The following is a 23,821-nucleotide window of genomic DNA, read 5'->3' as shown; positions in this document are numbered from 1 at the left end:
CCAGCCAGGTGCCTACTTCTTGACCTCTGGAATCTCAAGTTTCCTCACCTGGGAAATGGGCCTAAAAAGTCCTAGTTGGCTGTTTCAAGGATTATGTTAAGAGCGTATGTCAGGCATTTGGCTTATCAATGTTCATCTCTTCCCTTTGGACTCACTGAATTTGGACATTCTGGGTTTAGGAATCTGCTCTTAGCTCCTGTCCTTCCCATCCATTCAGGTTACAGCACGGGTCCCCCAAGGTAATACCCACTATCAGAGAAGATGCTTAATTCCTAAGTAACACATGAAGGCTGTCACACAAACTTGACATAAATTTTCCTAGAGCCAACGTGTAACTAACCAACCCAGATTAAACAGCAAAATACACGGCCCATGGCTGGGCCTCTGTCCCAGCCTCCCTTCTCCATTCGAAGGCAGACATGGGTACCCACCAGCTTTGTACCTGGTCCAATGTGACCATAAAATTATCCCAGAGAAGCTCTCCGGGGATCATTTTTAGTAACTCCCTCTTTGAAAATCTATTGTGATCTCCCCTGATGTTCAAACCTGTGTCCTCGAATTGGTCTGTCTTAGCTGCAGGGACGTACACAGGAAAGGAGTAGGCTTGTAGCAACCCCAGTGCAAACCACACAAGGTCTGCAGAGCCACACCTTGAACTGTCCTCTGGTGAGCTCTGGCCACCTGGACGCCATGTGTGCCACACCCTATGGGAAGAACACCAGGATATCTGCCTGTCCTTCAAGGAGAACCCTGGGCAGAGAACAAAGGGATCCCATGGCAGTCTCGTGCAGCAGACATCTCTGCCATGCCCGGCATCCTTGGAGGTACTAACCTTCATGCTAAGTGCTGCAGGAGAGGCATGCCTTCCTTAGCTGAGAATCCACACACAGTGTTACAAGGCAAGAGCTGCTAATTAAAGGAGCAGAAAGCACCTTCCCCATGGCCTTGGGATGCCCCTGCCAACCACTTCTGCTTTGTACCCAAATTAGCTTAATCTGATCCATGGCCCTAAGCAAGCTGGGCCTTGGTTTGACAAAGAAAGCTCACTTCATCTATAGGCTGAGTGAAGAGGGGGCCTAGAGCCTCCTGACTCTCCCCAGGTTCCCAGGAACACCAACCAGGAGTGACGGATGGGAACCCTGAAGCTCCCCAAGGGAAAAGCCACGAGAAATACACGGTCAGTTGTGCAGGACCAACCTCGGGGGCCTCCTGCTTGGAGAAGAATATTGTCATGGCAACACACTACATCCTTTTGAACCAGCCAACTCCAAAACAGCCAGCCAGACCCAGGCCAACAAAACCAGACGTGACAAGAGCTGTAAAAATTTCATGGAGTTTTAAAAATTTCATACTACCTTTCCTGGACATCACCATCTTCCTTGAAACCAGCCCATCTGGATTCCAAACTAAAGGCCAGGTTGCAAGTTATTGAGGAAATCACCAAATGTCTGTTTACATACTGCTCATGTTTCACAGTATTTAGAAGGGCGGTCCCAGAGTGTGGTGCTTAGACCATCAGAGTCGGCATCACCTGGGAACTGGATAGAAATGCAGATTCTCAGGCCCCCACCTCAGACCCACCAAATCTCATTCTCTGGGGGTTTTACTAGGGTTCCCCCAGATGATTAAGATGCACCGGATTTTGAGAACTGCTGATTAGAATGTCTCCATAGATAGGTAACTAGTTGGCTCATTAAATAGATGCTTGCTCTGTGCTTCTAGGCCTAATATATTAATATTAATATTAATATTTTTCTTCTCCTTAGCTGAAGGCCAATTTTTCTAATGGTGGGAACAAAAGAATCTTACTGGGCAACATTACTATAAATTCAAAACACCTGCCCAGTGACTTAATGCAAATTATGGAAAGAAAGGGCAGGAGTGCTCAGCAACCTGACATCAGATTTTTAGGTTCTCCCTGGCAAAGTTAATTAATACTTAAGCAGGTCATCCCTTGACCGGTCTTTTCTGGCTTCCTCAGTTTCTTCAAATGATCTGAGCGCTCAGCACAAGCAGGATTGTGACCCCCAGGGCTGCAGGCCTAGACAAGGGAGATGAGCAGACCTGGCCAGGTCGTGAGACAGGTCTCTGCCAGGGTGGCCTCCCTCAGGTGAGCTACTTTGCCTGTCTTCCCCCTAAGCCAATTAAACAGACCCCTGTCCAATGGCTAATGGATTTCAGTTCTGTCATTTCCGTTGGAACTTTGAAGCCACTTGCTGGTAGTAAGTTACACACTTATCAAGGTGGGCTCACCGGTTCAGGCCACCAGGGGGCCGGTTAGGTCCGCCCCCCCCCAGCAACAATATTAGCAGCATATGCCTTCCAGCAACGACAAGGCCATGATTGAGAGGATGTGGCTAAATAGCAGGGACATTTCTCAACTGGGTTCCTACGGCAGAGGAAGAAACCACACACAAAGTCCTCAGGATGTGCCCTTTTGGTGCATTTCAGATCCAGCTCTTGATAAGGCATAAAAATCAACAAGATTGCCATCAGTGGAGGACATACCTTTGGCTACCACTTATGTGGGAGCCCGGGACTTCAGGGGGCTGATTGCTCAGGCAAATGTGAGGCTGTCTCTCCATCCTGTCGGGGCCAGCCGGCTAAGTAGCTGCCATCACAGGCCAAAGTTACTGCAAATATCAGCTGCATGCAACTTCCAGTTTCTGGAACTGTGGCTGTTCCTCCTGCCTCTCAAGCCACACTGTAATACATTCAGGCAGGGCTGAGGTTTTGCAGGTGCAGGTACCGGTTTTGGGGGGGGTTCTTACAAAGTCTCCTTCCAGCTCCCAGCAGGGCTGGAAGAAGACCCAAGGAGAGGAGTCAGCCTCCCGCAAATGGTTCTCGGAGAGAAAGGAGAGAGGAGGAGAGGAAATTTATAAGCCACAATGAGCTGAGGGACGGAAAAGAAGAAAACCAGAAGGAAGACCCGCACCCAAATATCCAGAAATTTCCTTCTTAGAATCCCAAGAAAAGCTGGTCATCATTTGTAAAGCCGGGGAGTCGGATGACTGAGGGGAGGGCATTGCCTAAATAGAACAAGGACGACATTTGAATATCTCTCAGTTATAAATACTACCTACTGTGCACTGGAAACCAAAACCAAAACCAGGCAAATAAAAAAAAAAAACCCTCCAAAACAGAGATCTGCACCAGAATGTTGGGGCCCATAGCTGCCATGAGCTCTGGAGGCTGGGATGGGCAAGGGAGGAGACCACACCCCTGATAAATAAATAAATACATAAACGAGGCGCTGAGGACTCAGTGTAGCACCTGCCTCTTCTCCACCCCTGTGCACAATCTCCAACTGCTAGTGCCGAGCCGCCACCGTGGCGCACCTGCCATCTGGAACAGGCCTCACATATTCCAAGACCTCCTTTCTGCTTCGCTGAACCTCCATCTTCTTTCAAATCACGCTGGGGACCTAAATGCACACCCCAGGCCCCAGGAAGGTGCCTGGGATCAGCCCCCCAATGACAGCGCTACCTTTAAGGAATGCCATATCCTTCCAACAGCTCTGAATATTTCTTTTTCTTTTTCCTTTCCCTTTTTTTTTTTTTGGTTAGCTCTGGAATATCTGGAAAGGATGGGGGGAAGGTGGGAAGAGAAAGGGGTGTAGCAGCCCCAAGTGTCCCCCTTTTGGCAAGAGGGGGAGCAATGACCCCAGTTTAAGGGAGGGAGGGAGCAGCCAAGGGCACTGTCAGGCAGGACAGGGTAGGGGCCCTGGCTGGGGTTTTGCCCTGGGGGTATATCCACGAGGCACAAGTGCCCTAGGGGTGAAGTCATAGGCCTGAAGACAATCCAGCCCTGACCCTGGCCAAACGGCTGGCCTGAGCCTCAGTCTCCTCCTGTGTTGCGGTGACACAGTGTGACAGGATGGTTGCAGGAACCCAAATGGGGGCACACATAGCGCCCACCCTGGGCGAGACACCCATAAATGACCTCTGGCGCTACTACTCTGAAGGAGTGCGCTCCAAGACTCTGGGGACCCGCCTCTCTCAGGAGCCTTGGCCAAGGACAGGGAATGGGGTCGTTGAGGGGTGGCTTCTAGGTGGAAGGGGGAGGTCCTGAGCCAAGCAGGCCCTGCAGGCGGGTCCCTCCGGGGCCGCGGCGGGCGGCGGGGCGCGCTAACGAGCGGAGGCCCCAGGTGCGGGCCCCACCCAGCGCTAGGGTGGGGGTCAGGGGGAATTGGAGGGGGAGGGGAGGGCCCGCGCGCTAATGACTGTTGACAGCGCGCGCAGGGGCTGGCTGGGCCGCGCGCGCCGCTGACAGCTGCTCGGGCGGGGGGCGGGGCGCGGGGCGCAGGGCCGGGGGTGAGGCTGCTCCCGCTCCCCCCAGGGCGCACGCGCGTGCGCCTCGGTGGGGAGGGGCGGGGAGAAGCGGGGAGGAGCGGGGAGGTGCGCGCGCGCCGGGCCCGGGTTCGGAGGGCCTGCTGGAGCGGCTCGCGCGGGCTCCTCGCGGGCAGGCAGGTAATGAGAGTAACCATGGCAACCCACCAGAGGAAGTGTATTCTGCAGGAGACGTTAATCCCCTCTCCCCGGAGCTGGGACAGCCTGACTTTCCATTCTCACACAGTAATTAGATACCAGCTGTCAGTGCAGGGGGGACGGCTCCACGGCTGCAGCCCTGCTTTGGGGGGGGGCGCACAAAGGGGGCGGGGGGGGACGCGGGGAGGAGGGCGTTAAAGACACAGGGACGCTTTCCGGCGGTGGGCCAGGGCGTCGCGCCTCCCCCTGTCACCAGCCTCCAGGCGCGCATCCGCTCACCTGGAGACCCCGCCCGCGCGGGGCCCCGCCCACTCCACACGCACCTGCTGCGCGCCCGCACGCCCGCCCTCGCGTTCCCCCTCTCCCAGCCCCGCCTCCCCACTCCCCGCGCACCTGCCCTGCGACTGCCCCGTCCCCCGCCCTCCTCCTCCCCATCCCCCCCTCCCCCTGGGGACGCTGCCCACCTGTCCTTTGTGCGGGCCGGTACCATTCGATCTGGCCAGCTCCCCTTCAGGGAGCGCCCGCTATGTGCCAGGCGCTGTGCCAAGACCGATCTGTGTAATCCTCACAGACCCTGTGTGGTAGGAGCCTCTGCTGTTCCCCGCCCAAAGCGCAGTGGGGTGTGGCCATTTGCCCAGGGTCACGCAGAATTGAACCCCATCCCGATGCCCATTTCACCATCAAGCTACAGCGCCTCCCCATCGCATCCACATCCGTTATAGCTGCGGGGGCGGGGGGGGGGGAGCGCGGGCCTCCCAAACGCTCAGGGAGACAAAACAGTCACACTGGTAGCTGGCATCGTGGTGCACTTCATGTGTGCCAAACATTCACTGCCTCATTTCACTTTCCCAGCAGCTCTGGGAGGTTTATTACCCCCATCTCAGAGGTGAGGAAACTGAGGCACAGAAAGCTGAGGCAACTTGCCCAGTCATGAGTGGTAGAGCTGGGATTCAAACCCAGGCAGTCAGACCCCAGGATCCATGCTCCCAGCTACTGGGCACTATTAACTCCACCCCCAGGTTCCTGGGGGCGGGAATCCAGCCCAGGTCTTTCATTGTTCAGCCCAACCACATCCCACAGCAGTGAGGAGCCCTACCTGAAAAATCTAAGAAGCTCCTAGGCCTAAAGCTACTGCCACATCCCTAATTTCTATCAGGCCTCCCAGAAACCCTTGCTCTCGGCATGGGTAGCCACTTGGAAATCATTCTCGGCCAACCTCTCCATTTCACAGGTAGAAAAACGAAGACCACCAAGGTTAAAGTCTAGCCCAAGGAGGAAGCAGACTGGTGGAGCCTTTGGGGAGACTTCAGTCCCCAAAGACCCAGCTGTACCTCCTGCCCCCCACCCCAGAATCAGATCTGGGGTGGGCACATGAAGGAGGAGCAGGAAGTGCTGAGAAGCAGAACAGGCTCCAGTCCCCAGTGGCAGCCGGTGTCTGGGGCTGGAGGAGGCTATCTGATCCCTTCCCCACTGCCCTGGCCATGACCTCCTCCCTCCCTCCATCTCTCCCTCCTCCCTCATGGCCAGAGTAGCCAGCACCCTGGGCTGCAGCTGAGAACCCTGCGTTCCCCAACCTGGCCTACATTCCTGTGGGAGGAGGGACAGGGGGAGGCTGGGCCAAGGGCTTTAGGGACAGGGGTACCCCTGGGGCCACCCCACCCTGTGCAGGCCATGGCAGGGCTGCCTCCAACCTCACCATTTCCTGCCTCTGCTCTCCCCATCTCTCAGTAGCAGAGCTGCCTAAATTTGGCTCCAGGAGGGAATGGGGGAGGCGGCAGCAGGCGGGTGCTGTCAGAGGCCAGGGCGCAGCTCCCTGTCTAGCCGGCTGGCATTTTTGCTGTCTGGAGGAGGGCAGGGGGGCCCAGCAGCTCTCTCTGGGGAAGGGAGATGTTCGTACCTTCTGACATGCACTGAGTAATGTGCAAACGACATACAAACTGAGCTTCAAATCAGCATCCTAGCCAGGGAACAGCTTGGGTGCTGCTTTTGGGATGAGAACAGAAGGACCAGTGGCCTACTCCCTAGGGGCTCCAGTGGGGGCTGAGTGGAGGGGCACGAGAGTGTCCAGGGCCGGGAGTTGGGAGATTTGGTTTCTCTCCAGGTATAGCTCTGGGGCTTCAGATCAGCGACTGGACCTTCTGGGTCCCAGCCTGAGAGCAGAACCCTGGCTTTCTCTGCCTGCTCTGGCATAGTGCTCCGCACACCCCATCACATGGTTAAGCACGTGGATTCTGCAGCCACTTTGCGCAGGTTTGAACCCTGACTCTCCATGGGCCAACTGGGTGAATTCTGCAACAGGATACCCAGGAAAACAGATTGGGCACCCCTTTTAGTACAGTCGCTTCCCTTCCCTGGAAGTCAAGCACAGGGGCATGGGCTGAAGGAACATGGGCTTTGGAATCAGACCTAGATTCCAGGTATGGCTAAGCTGGCAAGGTTCTGGGGGTCTCACTGCCCTTATCTAGGAAATGGGTTCAGGATCAGGATCCGAAGGTCAGCTGTGATGTTCCTGGGAGGGCCTGGCACACAGTGGGCACCCCAGAAATCTTCCCACTGGCCTAGTCTCATTATTCTCTGCATTCCTTCAACTACTTGCCCTGTCCTGTTCCCATCTCCCCTCTCCTCTTCGCCCTCTGTCCTGGTTTTTCTCTTGTCTCTAGGTAGTTACACGTTTCTTGCAGTCTTCCTTCTCCCCTTCTCCCCGCTTGTCTTGGTGACGTCAGGCCAGCCACTGCCTATCGGAGTCTCAGTCTGCACATCTGCTAAACGGGGGTCACAGGGGTGGAGGAGGAGCTCCGTCTGGGATCCAGGGCCTAGTAGCACGTGAGAGGCAGCAGGTCTTCTTTACAAGGCCTCCCTCTCCCTACCCATCATCCCAAATGACCAGGAGGGGTGGGCTGTGCCCTCTGCTCTATCGGGTACAGGGCGTTGGGGCCCCGCTTCTCGGTGACTCTGTTTAACCCCAGATAACTGCTCTCCTGCCCCTCGGCCGGGGCTGATATGAGCTGAATCCAGCTTCCTGCCACCCAAAAGCCACTTCCTGCCAAACTCGAGCTGATACCAGAAGAACTTGTTTTCTGTGCACAGAGCAGTCCTTGGTGGGGCAGCCACCCGCCCGCCTGCCCCGGGTGTGAACGTTTTTTCCATCTGCCTGTCTGCCTGGCAGGGCTGGGTGGGGGAGGATGGGGCTCTGCCCTCTTCACCTCTGAACCTGCCTGTCCTGCCCCGCCACAAAGTCGCCTCCAGACCTGCCAGTCCACCCGTCCCTGAAAGGGTGCCAAGTGTCCCTGAGGGCCCAGACAGACATATGTAGGCAGTGACATACAGTCTGACACAGTCACACACACAGTCACTCTGACAGAGTCCCCACAGCCACCGGACATTTGGGCAAGGACTCCGGGAGACCAGTGTGTGACACTGTCAGAGTCCCTCGAGCTCAGTCATCGGAGAGAGTCGATGGAGTCACATTCGGAATCCCACCGTCACAGGCAGTCGTGGAGACGCTCACACACATGCACACAGATAGGAAGCTCCCCTGGAGCTCCCTGCTCTTGCCCAGCACCCCCTTTCCAGATGTGTTCACTGATTCAACAAACGCTCCATGGGGATCTGCTCTGTGCCAGGCCTTGGGTAACCCATAGTAGGAATAAGGGAAATAGTAACAAACAATTAGCTGACCAGTGGCGCTGCCTCAGTTTCCTTATCTGTGAAAGTCCCACCTCACAGGGCTGTTAGGAGCTAATGCATGCAAAGCCCCTGAGCCGTCACCCCCAAGGGACCAGGAGGAGTGGGCTGTGCCCTCAGACTTAGGGAGCGCCATCCAAGTCAGGCTATCTCAGTTAGCCAGGGGCATCCTGTGCCCAGCGCCAGGCTAAGAGCCCATATATATAATCTCCTGCATCCTAGCCCGAGCCCTGGCGGGCTCTGGCAGCTAAGGTCATTGTTCCTGTTTTTGCAGATGAGGAAACAGAGGCTCAGGGGAGCACCCCCAGAATCCTCAGGGTGCCCCCATTGACCTTGTCCCCTGCCACACTCTCCCTTCACTGCTCCAGCCTGCCCCACGACCCGCCCGTGCCCCTACCCACACATACTGTTGCGTCTGCCTGGAGTGCCCATGCCTTTGGTCTTGGCAGGACCAGCTCCTTCTGAACTGCCTACGTACACAGCAGGTCCCCAAATCCCATGTCAGGCCCTGTTCGTGCCCCTCAGAACACTTATCATTTGGGAAACAGTAAACCCTTGCTGGACATTAAGGGCACGACAAAGGACCGTGTTATCCCATCCTCTGGCACATAGTGGGTGCCCCACAACTTCAGAACTCAAGGAGTCATCGAAGTAGCCTTCTCCCCAAAGCTACTGAGGGCAGAGCCTGGAATCAAACCCAGAATACTCCAAAGCCGGGGCTCGTTTCTACGCTACTGTGCTGCTCACACCACCAGCAGGCTCTTAATAACTTGTGAATGAATGAAAGAATGAATGAATCTGAGCTCTTGGGATCCCGGTCCAGTGCTCCCTGGGTGAAACCTTCTTCATTTCACGGCCGTGTGGACAGGAGCCAAGCTCCAGCAGCCCTGGATGGTGGCAGGGCTGACGGGCTGCCCCAAGCCGGCTGTCAGGAGCTCGTCTGGCCACAGCCGCCAGCAGGGGAGACCAGCTGGCGGGGCAGGGTCCATCGGCCCAGGCCTGGAATCCGAGCCGCCCTGAGAGGCCCAGCTTCTCTCCAGGCCCCCACAAACTGGCCTTTGTTCCCCAGGCCGGCCAAGCCCCGGCAGCTTGGGCTCTCTCTCTGCCTGCGGCACCCGCGCTGAGCCGGCGGGGTAAATGGGCCAGCCTCCCCTCTGTCCATGCCCAGGACGTCGCTTCAGGACTAAATGGAGATGTAATTTTCTATACAAATCCATGACAATTTAGATGGAGTGATTGTAATTGGCTTTTCAATGGGGGTTTTGTCCAGCGCTGGTGGCTAGAACTGGGTGGCCTGTTTAAGGCAGGCTCCATTTAAATGACAATAAGGCAATAATATTGAGGACTTGTACAGTGCCCAGAGCCCCTCCTGCGCCCAAGTGGAGCCTCATGTTTATGGATCTGGTCCTTCCCCGGGGCTGTCTGGACAACTGGGTGGGGGGAGCTCCGAGCCTGGGAGAGGGGCTGCCGCATCTTTGAACTTCCAGACACAGCTCTGGGTTGGCTGGGGCAGGGTCCCGTGTCCACCACTTACCTACTTCCTCCTTCGTTACGCACTCACTAACTAGTGGCGCCTGGGGGCTGCCTGCTGTTCCAGGTGTCCGGGGTGCCAAGATACAGAGAAGCCTCCAGGTGGGTCAGAGGGAGGAGGGTCTGATGGCAAGTGCAGCATGAGATCTGCGACCACAACTCAGTGCCAGACAGCACTGAGCTGGAGCTTCACGGAGTTACTTACCCTCCCCTTGCTTCTGTTCCCCCAGCCACACAGTGGAGTCGGGAGCAAAGGCCCTGTGAGGTGGAAACACCTGGGGAGACCTCAGCCGGCGCCTGGCCCATGGGAGACGCTGGACGTACTGTACTGCCCTTGCTCCTTAAAGGCTCCAGCTTGGTGTCAGACTTGTGGGGTGACAGTGGGCACGTGACTTAACCCCCTTCCAAGCTCCACTGGCTTCTCTTCAAAGTGGGGCTTTCAGGGGCTCTGACCCCACAGGGTCATGAGGATTCAAGCAGAAAATGCAGGAGAGTGCTGAGCACAGGGCCCTCCCTGGTTCGATAACCGTGAACTCCCTTCACCGTGAGGCTCCTGGGCCTTGAGGAGTTCGCCATCCAGTGATAATTATAATGTTGGGTGTGGGAGACAGAAAGAGAGAAAAGAAAGCTCACAGGAAGCCAGGATGGAGCCGTCTCCGCCGCCAGCCGGGAATGCCAGGAGGGAATGATCCAGAACAGGCTGGGGCATGGGGCTGTGTTAGAGAAGGAAGGCTTCACCCGGGAGGATGACATCGGGCTGGGCCTTGAAAGGTGGGTGGCGTTTTTGCCAACAGAAAGGGCGGGTACCAGTGCCAGGCCCTGCCTCCCGAACAGGTGATTCGCACCTGAGGGGGGAGCTGAGGTGGGCAAGATGTGGGCCGGGAGGTGGGGGTTAGTGGTCAGGGAGGCCCTCCTGAAGGAGCCGTGTGGAAAGCCTCTAGGAAGGGGAGCAGCATGTGCAAAGGCCCACAGTGGGCGCCTGAGGCCATGGGGAGCGGACAGTGGGGAAACCGTACAGCGTGGCTGGAGAGATGGGCCAGGTCTCGCGGCTTCCCTCACAGAGAAACAGGCAGCCACGGAGGGAGAGGTCTTAAGCAGGCAGGTGACACCATCCAAATTGCATTTTTCTCAGGATCCCTCTGGCTGCTTGTGGAAAATGGGCTGCAGCAAGGAAAGGGTAAGAGGGAATGTGGGGAGACCGTGGAGAAGCCATCGGTCACTGCAGGAGGCACATGGCTGGATCCAGGAAGGGGCAGCGCTCAGGAACTGGTGGGTGGATCGTGGGCGGGCAGAGCTGGGTGAGGGGTTGTGTGCCGCCCGTATGGAAGCAGGGTTGGTGGAAGGAGATAAGAGAGGTGAGGGTGGTCGCCCACCTCTCATGCCGGGCTGAGGTTCTTGGGCTTTTTCCTAAAGGCAGCAGGGAGCCAACACGGTTTTTCTCCAGGCAGGGAAAGACCATGCTGAGATTTGTGCTTTTGAAAGACCATTCTGGCTTCAGGGTGGAAGGGTGGGAGGTGGTGTGTGGGTGAGGCTGGAGGGAAGAAGGCGAGGATCAAGAGTGGTGGGTGAGGACTCAGAGGCCTCAGCAGGCCTACTGGCCATTGCCCAACTCCAGAAACACGCACTTCGTCCTCAGAGAGGTCTAAAACCTGGTACTAGGTCACAGAGCTTGTCACAAGAGAGGCGGGATACCACCCCAGAGCCCAGTGCTCTTTTTCAGCGTCATCCGCCTCGCTCGCCAATAAAATCCATCACAAATAGCGCTTCATCCTCGCTGTCAGCTAGAAAGCCCTTACTATGAGCCCAGGCGGTGAGTACTATTGTTGTTCCCATTTTACAGTTGAGAAGCCAAGGCTCTGAGAAGCTAAGTCACTTGCCCAAGGGCACCCAACCTGGGAAGGGAGAGCCAGACTCAGACCCTGGCACTCGGAGTCCAGACCCACAGACCAGATGTCCTAACCAGGCCATAGGCCAAATGGGGCCTATGGACAAATTTGGGGGGGTATGCGGAGATTTATTAAAATTTCAAATTTATCGCGATACTTAAAAATTGGGACATTTCATGGAAGGAGAAACTCTGAACTTTGGATGGAACCTCCTGATGTTGGCGGCCTTGAGCCGTGAACCTCGTCCATTTGTAGCCTCCGGCGGGGAGGTCACACCTCCAGCCTGGGCTCTCCTCTGCCTCCATTTGGCTAGCTGGACAAGCCTGAAAGCGAGTGAGTAGGGCCCCTCTGGAGGGCCGGGGAAAAGCGTCTGTCCATCTGTCCATCCACCCATCCAACCACCCACCCAACAAGTGTTTGGACCACCCCCACCCCCTCCATTGCCCAGCCAGCCCCCAGCTCTCCCATAGCAGAAACCACCTCTATCCCCACTTGCTCAGGCCAAACCCTAGAGTCCTCCTGGATTCCTGCTTTCTCTCATGCGCCCCTCACGCCCTTCCCACCCACCAGCAAATCCTGTTCACTCTACCTTTAAGCTATAGCCAGAATCCAGCTGCTTTCTACCAGCTCCCCTGCTCCTGACCTCCTGTCCCAGCGCCTGCAGGGCACTGGGGAGAGGCCCACACCGGCACTCAGGGGCCGAGGCCTGGCTCCTGCTTCCCTATTCTGGGTCTCAGTTGCTTCATCTGTAGGAAGGGTGAGGTAAAGTGGGTCATTTTGACTCCTGTTATCTTTTTGTCCAGGTTTTGGACACTTCATGTTAAAATCCTGAATCCTTTCTGGCCTCGGAAGGGCACCCTGTGGGCAGGTCAGAAGTTCTCTGGCGTGGAGGCTATCTTGTTTACCACTGCCTGGATCCCTTGTATCTCCCAGAGCCTGGCACAAAGTAGGTGCTCAGGAAACATTTACTGAACGAATAAAAGAATGAATGAACCCCTGAGTCACTCCAAAGTGACCCTGAGCATTCACACTTGCAGAGGGCCTTAATTTTTCCCATCTGAGAAGCAGAGTAATCTAATGCCTTGCCTTCCTCCTTGTAAAAATTAACATTCATTGAGCACTTACTGTGTGCCATCACTGGTCTAGGTGCTTTACATATAATAACTCATTTACTTTTTTAAAATTTTTTTTTAATATTTTTGAAGTAATCTCTACACCCAGTGTGGGGCTCAAACTTACAACCCCCAGATCAGGAGTCGCATGCTCTACGGACTGAGGCTTCCAGGCGTCCACCCATTTACTCCCTACTGTGACCCTAGGAAATATGAACAACTCCTTTCCACGGTTATAGAAACTAAAGCCCAGAGAGGTTAAGGGACATGACCAAGGTCACACAGCTCATCAGTGGCTGGACCAGAGAACAACCCTGGCAGCCCAGCCCCAGAACTCTCATTCTTAAACACTGTTCCAGGCTGCTTTCAAGAAGAAATGAGGTTTGGGGAGTCCTGCTCCAAGGAGGTAGCCTGGTCACCCATGGTATCCTCTGCCTGAAATGCCATCACCTGGCTTCTGAGCCATCCCTCCTCCGGGTTCCATTCCAATGCCCTTCTACCCACTCCCCCATGAAGACTTCCCTGACCCTTCACCACATTTCTTGCCTCTGATTTCCTACAGCACTTTGTCAACCAGGACAATAGAGTCAGTGGGGTCTGACGCCAGGAGGTACTACCCACAATGCCATTTTACAGTGCCATTTTACAGATGATGAAACGGAGGAACTGAGAAGGGCCATAACTTGCCCAAAGCTACATGGGGAGGAATCAGGCCTGAACCCACATTTGCCTGACCCACAGCTATACCCCTGAGCCCCTGAGTCAGACCACATCTCCTGAAGTCTGTCTTTGAGATTTGGCTGCCTTGCTTACGTGGAGGGACGCAGCCGGAGAGCAAAGGCTACTTCTCACCTCTGGGGACTGTGCCAAGCATACCTTAGTTGCTCCTTCAAGACTCCCTAGTGACTGGCCAGCCTCTGCCTCCTACACAAGTGAGTGTGGTCTTAGAAAGAGATGTGCCAGGCCCCACATGCAGAGTCTGCATTCCTCCAGGAGTCCCTCTGGGAGGGGTGCGAGGCACTCTGAAGGCACAGGGAGGAGCGGATGGTGGGAAGTCAGAGGTGCGGGAGGTGGACAGATCATAGGACCTTAGGTCACCGAAAGGGGGGGCTTCAAATCTGACTGTAAGGGTCACTGTGAGGGGATGCCAGTGTCCGTATATAGTGAGCACTCAAGTTACAGTAACCATCGTTATTCATTAATGGGTCCTATTCTAGACATTGCTGCCAGGAGTGGAGGGCGCTATGGACCAAAAAACATATCGCCCTCGGACCTGCAATTCTATTCCTTGATATAAACCCACATGTGTGAGGAATGGCCATCTATAGTCAAGGCTGTTCCCTGAAGTATTTTCGTGAGAGCAAAATATTGGAAGCAACCTAAATGTCCATTAGCAGAGGGCAGGTAAATAAACTAGGGTCCACCCATGAAAGTGAATACTATGCAGCTGTAAAAAAGAAAATGGAAGTTCTTTATGTTGTGACCTACTTACGCACTGACACAACATACAGAGATTTTCTGTTTAATGGGAAAACCACCTGAAGAACGTTAAGCGCTAAAACCATGAAACTCCGAGAAGAAACCATAGGGCTAAATCTTCATGTCCTCGGGTTAAGCAATGGTTTCTTAAGTATGACACCAAAAGTGCAAGCTACAAAAGAAAAAGTAGGCAAGTTGGATTTCATGAAAATTAAAAAGTTTTGCACCAAGCCTAAGACACCATGAAGAAAATGAAAAGAGGGATGCCTGGCTGGCTTAGTTCGAGGAGCACATGACTCTTGATCTGGGGGGTTGTGAATTCAAGTCCCACGTTGTGCATAAGGCTCACTCCAAAAAAAAAAAAAAAAGGAAGAAAATGAAAAGAGAATCACAGACTGGAAGAAAATACTTGTGAATCATATATCTGATGAGGGACTTTTATCTACAATATATAAAGAAGACTTATAAGTCAGTAACAAAACAACAAATAATATGATTAAAAATGGTCAATTGATTTAAACAGATATTCCTCCAAAGAAGATACACAAATGGCCAATGAACACATAAAAAGAAGCTCAACGTCATTAATCATCAGGGACATGCAAATCCAAACCGCAATGAGATACCACTTCACACACGCCGAGGATGGCCTTCATCAAAAAGATAGTCAGTGTTGGGGTGCCTGGGTGGCTCAGTGGGTAAAAGCCTCTGACTTTGGCTCAGGTCATGATCTCAGGGTCCTGGGATCGAGCCCCACATTGGGCTCTCTGCTCAGCAGGGAGTCTGCTTCCCCCTCTCTCTCTGCCTGCCTCTCTGCCTACTTGTGATCTCTGTCAAATAAATAAATAAAATCTTAAAAAAAAAAAGATTTTACAAAAAAAAAAAAAAAAGATAGTCAGTGTTGGCGAGGATGTGGGAAAATCAGAAGCCTCGTCCCCTACGGGTAGGACTGTAAAATGGTGTGAGCACTCTGGGAAACAGTCTGGCACCTCCTCAAAAGTTTAAACATAGAATTACCATATGACCCAGCTGTTCCACGCCTAGATGATAGAGAATTGAAAGCATATCCCCGAGAACTTGAGTACTTGGAACAGCGTTGCTCATAACAGCCCAAATGTGGAAACAACCCGAATGTCCATCAACTGTTGAATGGATAAATAAAATGTGGTATGTCCAATACATGGAATATTATTTGGTAACATAACGAACAAGATACACGCTATAAGGTGGACAAATCTTGAAAAAACTATACTAAGAGCAGTCAGACACAAAAAGCCCCATATTGTATGACTCCATGTTCAGGAAACATCCAGAGAAGGCAAATCTACAGAGGAAGAAGCAGATTAGTGGTTGCCCAGGACTGGGGTGGGGTGGAGGAAGGGGGTCAGGGAGAGGTGAAGAGTGACTGCTAATGAGTATGAGGTTTCTTTCTGGGGTGATAAAAATATTCTAAAATTTATTGTGGTGATGATGGTTACACAAGCCTGAATATACCAAAATCCATTGAATTGCATTTTTTTTAAGATTTAATTTATGTATCTGACAGAGGGAGAGACAGCAAGCAGGGGGTGTGGCAGGCAGAGGGAGAAGCAGGCTCCCCACTGAGCAAGGAGCCTCTGAGGGCAGATGCTTAACCAACTGAGCCACCCAGGTGCCCCTGAATTGTATTTTAAGTGGGTGAGTTGTGTGGTATGTGAATCATATCTCAATAAAGCCATTACAAGAAAAAAGCAACCTACATATTTGCACAACATATTTTGTGTAAAAATAGAAAGAAAACCCACAAATATATGTGCATATGTTTTTATATATATGTATAAAATGTCTCTGGAAGGATACCCAAGAAATAATAATGGTTGCCCCTGGGGAGGGGAGCTGGGAAGGAGACAGAGCTAGGAAGGAGACTGTTTTTCATTATACATTCCTACCTGATGAATTTTTTTTTCTTTTTTAGGGAATGAGATTCTACTACTTTTGCAAAATGTTATATTTTAAAACAACAAACAAACAAACAAACACCCAGCGGTTTATTACTGGCCCTCAGCCAGAGGATGGGCTGGGCCAGACATCTCTGAACACGGGAGATGGAGAGGGAAACCCAACTTGACAGTTTTCCAAGCCTTGCTAACATCACCCTCTCTTATTCCTCATACAAGCCCTGCCAGAAGGTTTCAGCACCAGCCCTGTTTCCACCAGCAAATCCTGTGGCTCCTCCTTCAACCAAGCCTAGAATCTGCCCACCATGGGCACCATTCAGGCCCAGGCTACCATCGCCTCTCTCCTGGCTCACTTGGATCATGGCACCAGCCTACTCCCAGCTTCCACCCTTCCACCTCCACACAGATCTGTCCTTGCCACTTGCCCCCACACCCTGGGCACCAGCCCACTGACCTCCTCACTGTTGCTCACACTCCTCAGACACTACCCGCCTCAGGGCCTTTGCACTTGCTCTGCTCTCTGTGTAGATAATCTGCCACCAGATACCCACGTGGAGGCTCCCTCACCTCCAACATGTCTCTGCTCTAATGTCTCCTCATAAGAAGGCCTTCCCAGACCTCACTATCTTGAACAGCAGCTCCTAGCCAATCCCTTTTCCCTATTTTTCTATATAGTACCTGACATATTTAATATTTACGTTTGCTTGTTTGTGACCTGTCTCCCAACCCCCAAACGTAGGCTCCATGGAAGGAAGAATTCTTTCTTTCCCCAGCACCAAGAACAATGCACATTGTAGGTGCTCAAAAATATTTGTCGAAATAAAACTGGGTCCTAAGAAACTGTCATAGATCAGTGGTTAAGGACACGTGCAGACTGAATGTAATGTGGTATCTTGGTTGGGATCCTGGAACAGAAAACAGACATTAAGGAAAGACTAGTGAAATCTGAAAAAAGGATGAGTTTGGTTCCTGGTGATGTACCTGGATCGGTTTCTCAGCTGTGACAAATGTCAGAATAATGTCAAATGCTAACAAGATGGGAAACTGGGTGAGGGCTTTACTAACAGGAACCCTCTGGACTATCTTTGCATCTTTTCCATAAATCTAAAATTGTTCGAAAATAAACGATTTATATAAAATTTTTCAAATATGTCAAATGAAAGCACAAATGTACAAACTGAGGCTCAAACGGGCAGGCACAGCCTTGCCACAGCCACCCAGACAATGAAAACCAGTGACCTGTGGGCAGAGAGACCCAGCAAACAGGCCCCAAGAGAAGGAGGCTCCTAGCACTGGAGATCCATTTATTTTGCAACAAAGGGCAACGTTATATTGAGGGAGGGTGTTTTTTCTCTCCAAATCTCACAGGAGGCTCAGACATTTTATGGAGAATCCATGGCTGGCCCTACAGAGCTCAGAAGTCAGGCACACTCAAACAGCCATCTCCTCAGGAAATTGTCCTTTTCTCCTGGGTTCCCAGGAGGCCCAAACAGCTTTTCTGAATCATGATAATGTTTGCTAAGGCCTTTCTTGGGTCTGTAGATCAGGATCTCAAGCTGGTCATATAAATCAGGGTAGGGGACAAGGAGGAGACTAAGACCAAGAGTAGTCTAGGCAGGGAAGAGAAAAGGGGTGACATTGAGCGCCTACTAGGAGCTGCCATGGGACAAGATATTTTAAGCCTGTGTGACCTCACTCCAGACTCCCGGCCCTGCAAGGCTGATTTGGTTACTCCTGTTTCACCAGGGAGGAAACCAATGACTAGAAAAGGATGCAGTCAGTGTGCCATGGAGTGGCTGCATGGGGACTCCATCTCCTGGGCTTCATCCTGAACCTCTCTCCACCCCGTCCCTGCACTCTACCCAGGCCCACCAAATACTCCCACCTGCCCCCCAGCCTTGGCCCACGTTGTACCCTCTACCTGAAACACTCTTTCCCCTCCTATTACCAAGCTAAATTTTACTCGACTTTGAGGATGGCTCAAGTGTGTACTGCCTGTTATGGGCTGAGCTGTGTCCCCCCACCCCCACTCCTCCCGACTTCAAATTTCTATGTCGAAGTCCTACCCTATACCTCAGAGTGTGACTATACAGAAATAAGGTTTTTAGAGAAGGAATTAAGTTAAATGAGGTTATTAGGGTGGGGGCTCATCCAATCTGACTCGTGTCCTTTTAAGAAGAGGAGATTAGGACACAGAGACAGCAGGAGGAAGGCCCAGGTGAAGACACAGGAAAGACAGACACCTGTAAGCCGAGGAGGGAAACATTGCCAGAAACCAGCCTCCAACAACTTGGCCTTGGATTTACAGCCTCCAGAACTGGGAGCCCCCAGGCTGCGGTACTTTCGGATGGTAGCCATAGCAAATGAATCCAGACTGCCTCAGAGAAGGCCTCCCAGACCCCCCCCGCCACGCCAAGGCTCAGCTCGGGCCCTTGTGAGCACTGTCCCCTTCATGGCACCCCTCACAGTGGCAACACTGTTGATGTGTGTGACAATACAGTCAGTGACCCTCTCTCCTGGTAGATGGTGACCATTGCGAGGGCACAGACGGGGCCAGCCATAGTCTCTGCCGGAGCCTAGCAAGGCCCACGGTAGGTGCTCCAGAAGCAGGTGCTGAGGGAGTAAAGGACAAGCAAAGCTCTGTAGTCCTGGGGAGTTTTCTTGCCTCTCTTTGTGCCTATTTCCCTGATCATGAAACAGCAAGTCCAAGGCTTCTGGAACTTTCTGAAGCAAATATTAATTTATGCAGTCAGGGGGCCTTCCCTGGGGCCCCTCTGCTCTGCTGGGCTTGGTTTTGCCCGCAGCTTTAAATCAAATCCTTGCTGAAAAATGTAAAATTAATTCCCAGAGTCAGCAAAAGGTGCCTCACCCTTGGCCACCTGTCCCTGTGTCTCCTTGAATTCTGTTCTTCCTGCTCCTCAGTTCCGGTTCGTGCCTAAATCCTGCCAGTTCCCTTGGGTACACCCCAAAACTTCTCTCCCCAAAAAGCTCACCCTCGGAGAACCTGGAGACACGAACTGGAGACTCAGAAAGGGAAAGACAGTGGCCTGAAGTCACACAGCCAGGCAGGGACTGGTACCTCTGTGAACCTTGGCTCAGGGCCCAGTTCCATCTCATGGGACAGAAGTGTCCTCAGCCCCGGGGAAATTCCCCTACCCCCTCCATTTGCCCCACCCAGCAAGTCTGCCTGGACTGAGAAGGGACTGGCCAGAGCCAACCTCAGGCACAGCAGATGTCCTGGTGCACGGAGAGAACGTGGCCTGCCAAAGCCACATGGTCAGGAAAGAGTAGGGCCAGAGCTGGGAGTCCCAGAGCCCAGGCTGCGGACCCCACGGCCATCCTGCCCTGGCGTGCAGACTGCACGAGCTGGAGTATGGAATACTGATCCAGCTCTTCCTGCAGGCCAGAGTGGGGAATCTTAGGACTCGGGCAGCCCCGAGTTCAAATCTAGCCATGTGATCTTGGGCAAGGGACTCCTTGGCTCCCAGATGTTCCCCTCAATGGTAACATAGGGTTAATGGCATCTACCCGGGGTGGGGGGGATATGATGAAGGTTAAGTGAACCCACGTTAAGATTAACATTCATTCGTGCATGCCATTAGGGTGAAGCTGTTAGCACAGAGCCTACTACTGCTTAAGGTGGGGTCCACCCACTCAGCCCAGGCCGTAAAGCGAAGTCCACCCTCACCCCCCATATCCCGCCCCCACTGGCTGAGCTGCCCTGTGGCCCCATCTGCTGAGTCACAGCACGAAAACCCTCTGTCACTTGGCTTGTGGATGGTACGAAAGGGAGTCAACATAGCCAATTAGAACATTCTCAACATCTCCTTGGTGTCTACTTACTACTTCTACAGAGACTGACTTCGAAAGCAGGATCCTTGGCCTCTTCTGCAGGAAATCTGGGAGCAACCCAGCCAGCCTTCCAAATCTTCCCACTAGGGCAGACCCAGTGCTTGGACTAGTGGGAGGAATGGTGGGAGGCTCTTACCCCCTCCCCTGGCGACCAGGAAGCACTGGGACCTCTGGCAAGGCTTGAATGATGGACAGGGGTCATTCTTGACACGGACCAGTTCTCTGTAGCTCTAGAAACAGGTTCTGTACATCTGATGCCTTTGTGTGCATCAGAAACTGCTGGAAAGACAGATAAGCTGGTCGCAGCAGTGACTTTGGAGAAGGGAAAGAAAAGGGGCCGGCAGGGAATTGTTACCATGCCTTTTGAAATTGTCAAACTTTTCATCATGTGAATGCACTGTGTATTTAGACAAAATTACAAATACAACAGAACCTAGGGTTCTGGGTGGAAGGATTAAAACCCCCAGCATCCCAAGTTGATACGACCCTTCTGTCTTCCCTGGGGATAACTGACAACGGGGCCAGAGAGCTGTCATTTCACCTTATAGGCCTCAGTGTCTCCTCGGGATCAAGACAGCTGTTGAAACCCATGTCATCACCTAACCCCCATTTGCTAGTCTCTTGGGATCAGCTCCAGGAAGGGGCACGAAACAGTCTATCATGGGAGCCACAGGCTGAGGGGGTGAGCTCCTAAAAGCCCAATGGTCCAGCCCTGTGAATGAGACTCTCAAGAACATCACCCAGGCAGCCCCCTAACTTTACAGAGGGGGAAACTGAGACACAGAGCTGGCAAGGCATGATGCCTAAATGATACCACCAAACGCATGTCACCTGCCCATAGCCCAGAACCACTTGTCTCCAGACAGAGGCATCTGGGGGGCCTCATCTGTACTAAATTCGCCCCTGCACCCTCAAGAGGCTGTGTGGGCAAGTGGAGGGTCTGGCCTGGACACGGCCCTTTCCGCAGCCCAGGGAAGCTAGAGGACCGGCTGCACCAGGCCTGGTCAGGCCTTGCAGGCTGCGGTAGAGTCTGGTCTTTGTCCTAAGAGCCCCTGGGGAGCCACTGAAAGGTTTTAGGCTAGGAACTGATGTTGTCTGATTTATGTTTCAGAAGATTGTTCTGGCTGCTGGGTGGAGAATGCACTGGAGGGGCGAGGAAGGGAGCAGGAGACTGATGCAGAAGCTGACGCAGCCTGGACCAGATGCGGAGAAGTGGGAGAGCCGTGAATGGGTCCAAGGAAGGTGAGCTGATTGCAGATGGCAAAAGTATATTCCTCCTTGGGGAGTAAGTCCCCTATCCCTGGACATGTTTATACTGAGCCCAGGCCACACCATGACAGAGCTATTACAGCAGGGACTTGATAAATTGGACCACAATGCTAAGATTCCAGGTCAACTCCTCCAGGAAGCCTTCCCTGACTTCTAAGGCTCGGTTAGCAACTCCAGAGCATCCCATGTCACAGCACTAATTACCCTGGGTTATAACCACTGGTTTCCAGATTTCTATGTCCTTCTAAAACCAAGAGAGCAGGGGCTACTTTCCTCCTCTCTGGATTCCCAGTCCTCAGCAAAGAGGCTGGCATACAACAGGACCTCATATATCACTTCCCCTCCCTTTCTTTTCCTTCTCTCCCCTACACCTCCTCTCCCAGATCTTTCATCTGGGTATCCCCAATGCCCAGCCCAGATGCCGGCATACTGTGGGTGCTCAGTAAAGAGTTTTCTTTTTAAAAAATAATTTTTTAAAAAGATTTTAAGTCACCTCCACACCCCAGGCAAGGCTTGAACCTACAACCTTGAGATCAAGAGTCGGACACTCCACCAACTGAGCCAGCCAGGCGCCCCTCAGTAAATGATTCTTGAAAAGGATCGTCTCTCCAGCAGGTATAGCACACAGTAGGAGTTCAGTAAAGGTCTAGCCCCTTCCTCTCAAGGGCAGAGTCGACAACACCAGCAGTAATGCTTCCTGAGTGCCTTCTCAGTCCACGACTGCCCTAAGCACTCGGGCTAGGACAGTGATGTTTATTTTGTGGACTGGCTAATGGAGGCCTAGAAGTGTGTGGGCATTTACTCGGGCTGCACAGGCTGTCAGACAGCAGAGCAGGGATTTGAACCCGGGCTGTCAGGCTCCAGGACCGAACTGTGTGGTCTCGTTCTGAAGGCCAAGTACTACACTGTCCCTGGCACGCGGCGGGTGCCGACACACGTGTGCGGTGGCCTCCGAAGGCCACAGTCGTACCCAGACCCACTGCTACTGAACGCTGCAGCACGATCCAGCTCTCCGCCCAGGCCTGGGTCTCCCTCCCACCCAAGTGGGCCAGGCCATCTCTGGGGGCTGCTGCCAGCCCAGGCCTGTCCAGGCCCCGCCGCCCACGCGGCCTTCCCTGAGCCGCCAGCAGGCCGGCAACGTGGCCTGCCCCGGGGGACTGAGCCCCGGCCGCCGGGCAGCCCAGACAAAGGCCGGCAGCGTGCCCAATCCCCTGGCACTCAGTCCGCTGCCGCCGCCTCCTCCTCCTCTCTCCAGGGCCCGGGCTGGGGGCACTGGCAGAGGTTGTTTTCAAAAAGGAGGTGGAAGGAAGGATGAGGGACAGGACTGGGCAGCCCTGAGGGCAGAGGCTGGAACAGTTAGAACGACGGGCAAGGAACAGGGCAGGCCTGCAGGCCTAAGCGGCCCAGAAATCAGGTGGCTGAGGGGCTGGCAGCTCCCCACGGGCACCCAGCAGGTCCCAACCACAGTTTGCTAAATAATGACCTCTCTGGGTACTGGGGACAGTCGTGGGGGGGGATGGGGGCATTGTCGATCCTTCCAGCCAGAGACGGGGCTTCAGACTTCCGCCACAGAGAGCAGGTATCAAACTATGACTTCTCGCCCTGATTTAGCTCAGAGGAAACAGGGTCGGAGAGACAAAGCCACTTGCCTGAGGTCATAGAGTTGCAGGTGGGGCAAACATGAAACCCACCCCAGTAAATTCGATTGCAACAGGCCACACGCTTCCCACTGCCCCAATGGTCTCTTGGCAAACAACTGATAACAAAAATAGAAACAACAGTGAACACTCATTGAGAATCTAATAGGGACCAGGCACTGTGGCTAGGATATTACCTACATTAAGTCATTTCATCCTCAGAACAACTCTAGGAGGTAAGAGCTATTGTTATGCCCATTTTAAAGATGAAGAAAATGAGGCCCAGCATGGTAGAGTAACGTGACCAAGGTCAAGCAGCAAGTGCATGGTAGAGTGGGGTTTCAGTCTTGCCATCCAGAGCCTGCACACTAAACTACTGTTCCATCCCGAATGGATGGACAGACAGATGGATGGACAGAGTGGCTCATAGAGGTAAGCTCTGCTCTGTGTGCACCGGGACCGCAGCCAGGCACCTAGTAGGCACTTGGCTTGCAGTCGCCATGACAACCCTGGCCTTTCTTCTGCAGCCCCTGTGGAAGGGGCCTCGTGTCCCCAGCAGGGCTGAGCTCAGGGCCGCGGGCCCTGTGCCCGGGCTGCTGGGGCGGCCGAGCTCCCTCGCCGAGCCGAGCTGCTGCATGACGGATGTGCCCGCCGCCGCGGGGAGCCCAGGGTAGAGCAGTTGCCTGGAAACAGGCTGCTCTGGCGGCCCACACTCAGACCTTTGTCACCATCTCAAGGACCTTTTATTCCTCCTCCTTTCTCGCTGGAGCCAGACCGGGCACACAGGTGAGAAGCTGCAGCCAACGCCACCCGCAGCCCCAGGCACAGGGGACCCGTGGAGGGGGGGCGGTAGGGGCGGCCATGGCCTCAGGTGGAGGAGAGGGAGGCAGATGCGGGAGAGACGGGGGGGGGGGGGGGGGGGGGGGGGGGGGGGGGGGGGGGGGGGGC

General features: G+C 53.7%; 1 protein-coding gene across 2 annotated transcripts in view; it reads right to left on the bottom strand.

The window, feature by feature from the left end:
* Window positions 1–23,821, bottom strand: part of NOL4L (nucleolar protein 4 like) — a 126,334-nt gene that overhangs the window by 79,729 nt on the left and 22,784 nt on the right. The window contains exon 1 of one of the 2 annotated variants that reach the window (XM_032858896.1): window positions 4,952–4,969. The exons of the other annotated variant lie outside the window; for it this stretch is intronic. The gene's annotated coding sequence lies outside the window, so the exon portion shown is untranslated. Of the gene's footprint in view, window positions 1–4,951; window positions 4,970–23,821 lie in introns of those variants that run through there. 2 annotated transcript variants of the gene reach the window in all.

Source organism: Lontra canadensis, unplaced genomic scaffold, assembly GCF_010015895.1.
Source record: "Lontra canadensis isolate GAN:19392208 unplaced genomic scaffold, GSC_riverotter_1.0 scaffold16, whole genome shotgun sequence".
NCBI classification, from domain to species: domain Eukaryota; kingdom Metazoa; phylum Chordata; class Mammalia; order Carnivora; family Mustelidae; genus Lontra; species Lontra canadensis.
This window is presented reverse-complemented; position numbering and strand designations above follow the sequence as displayed.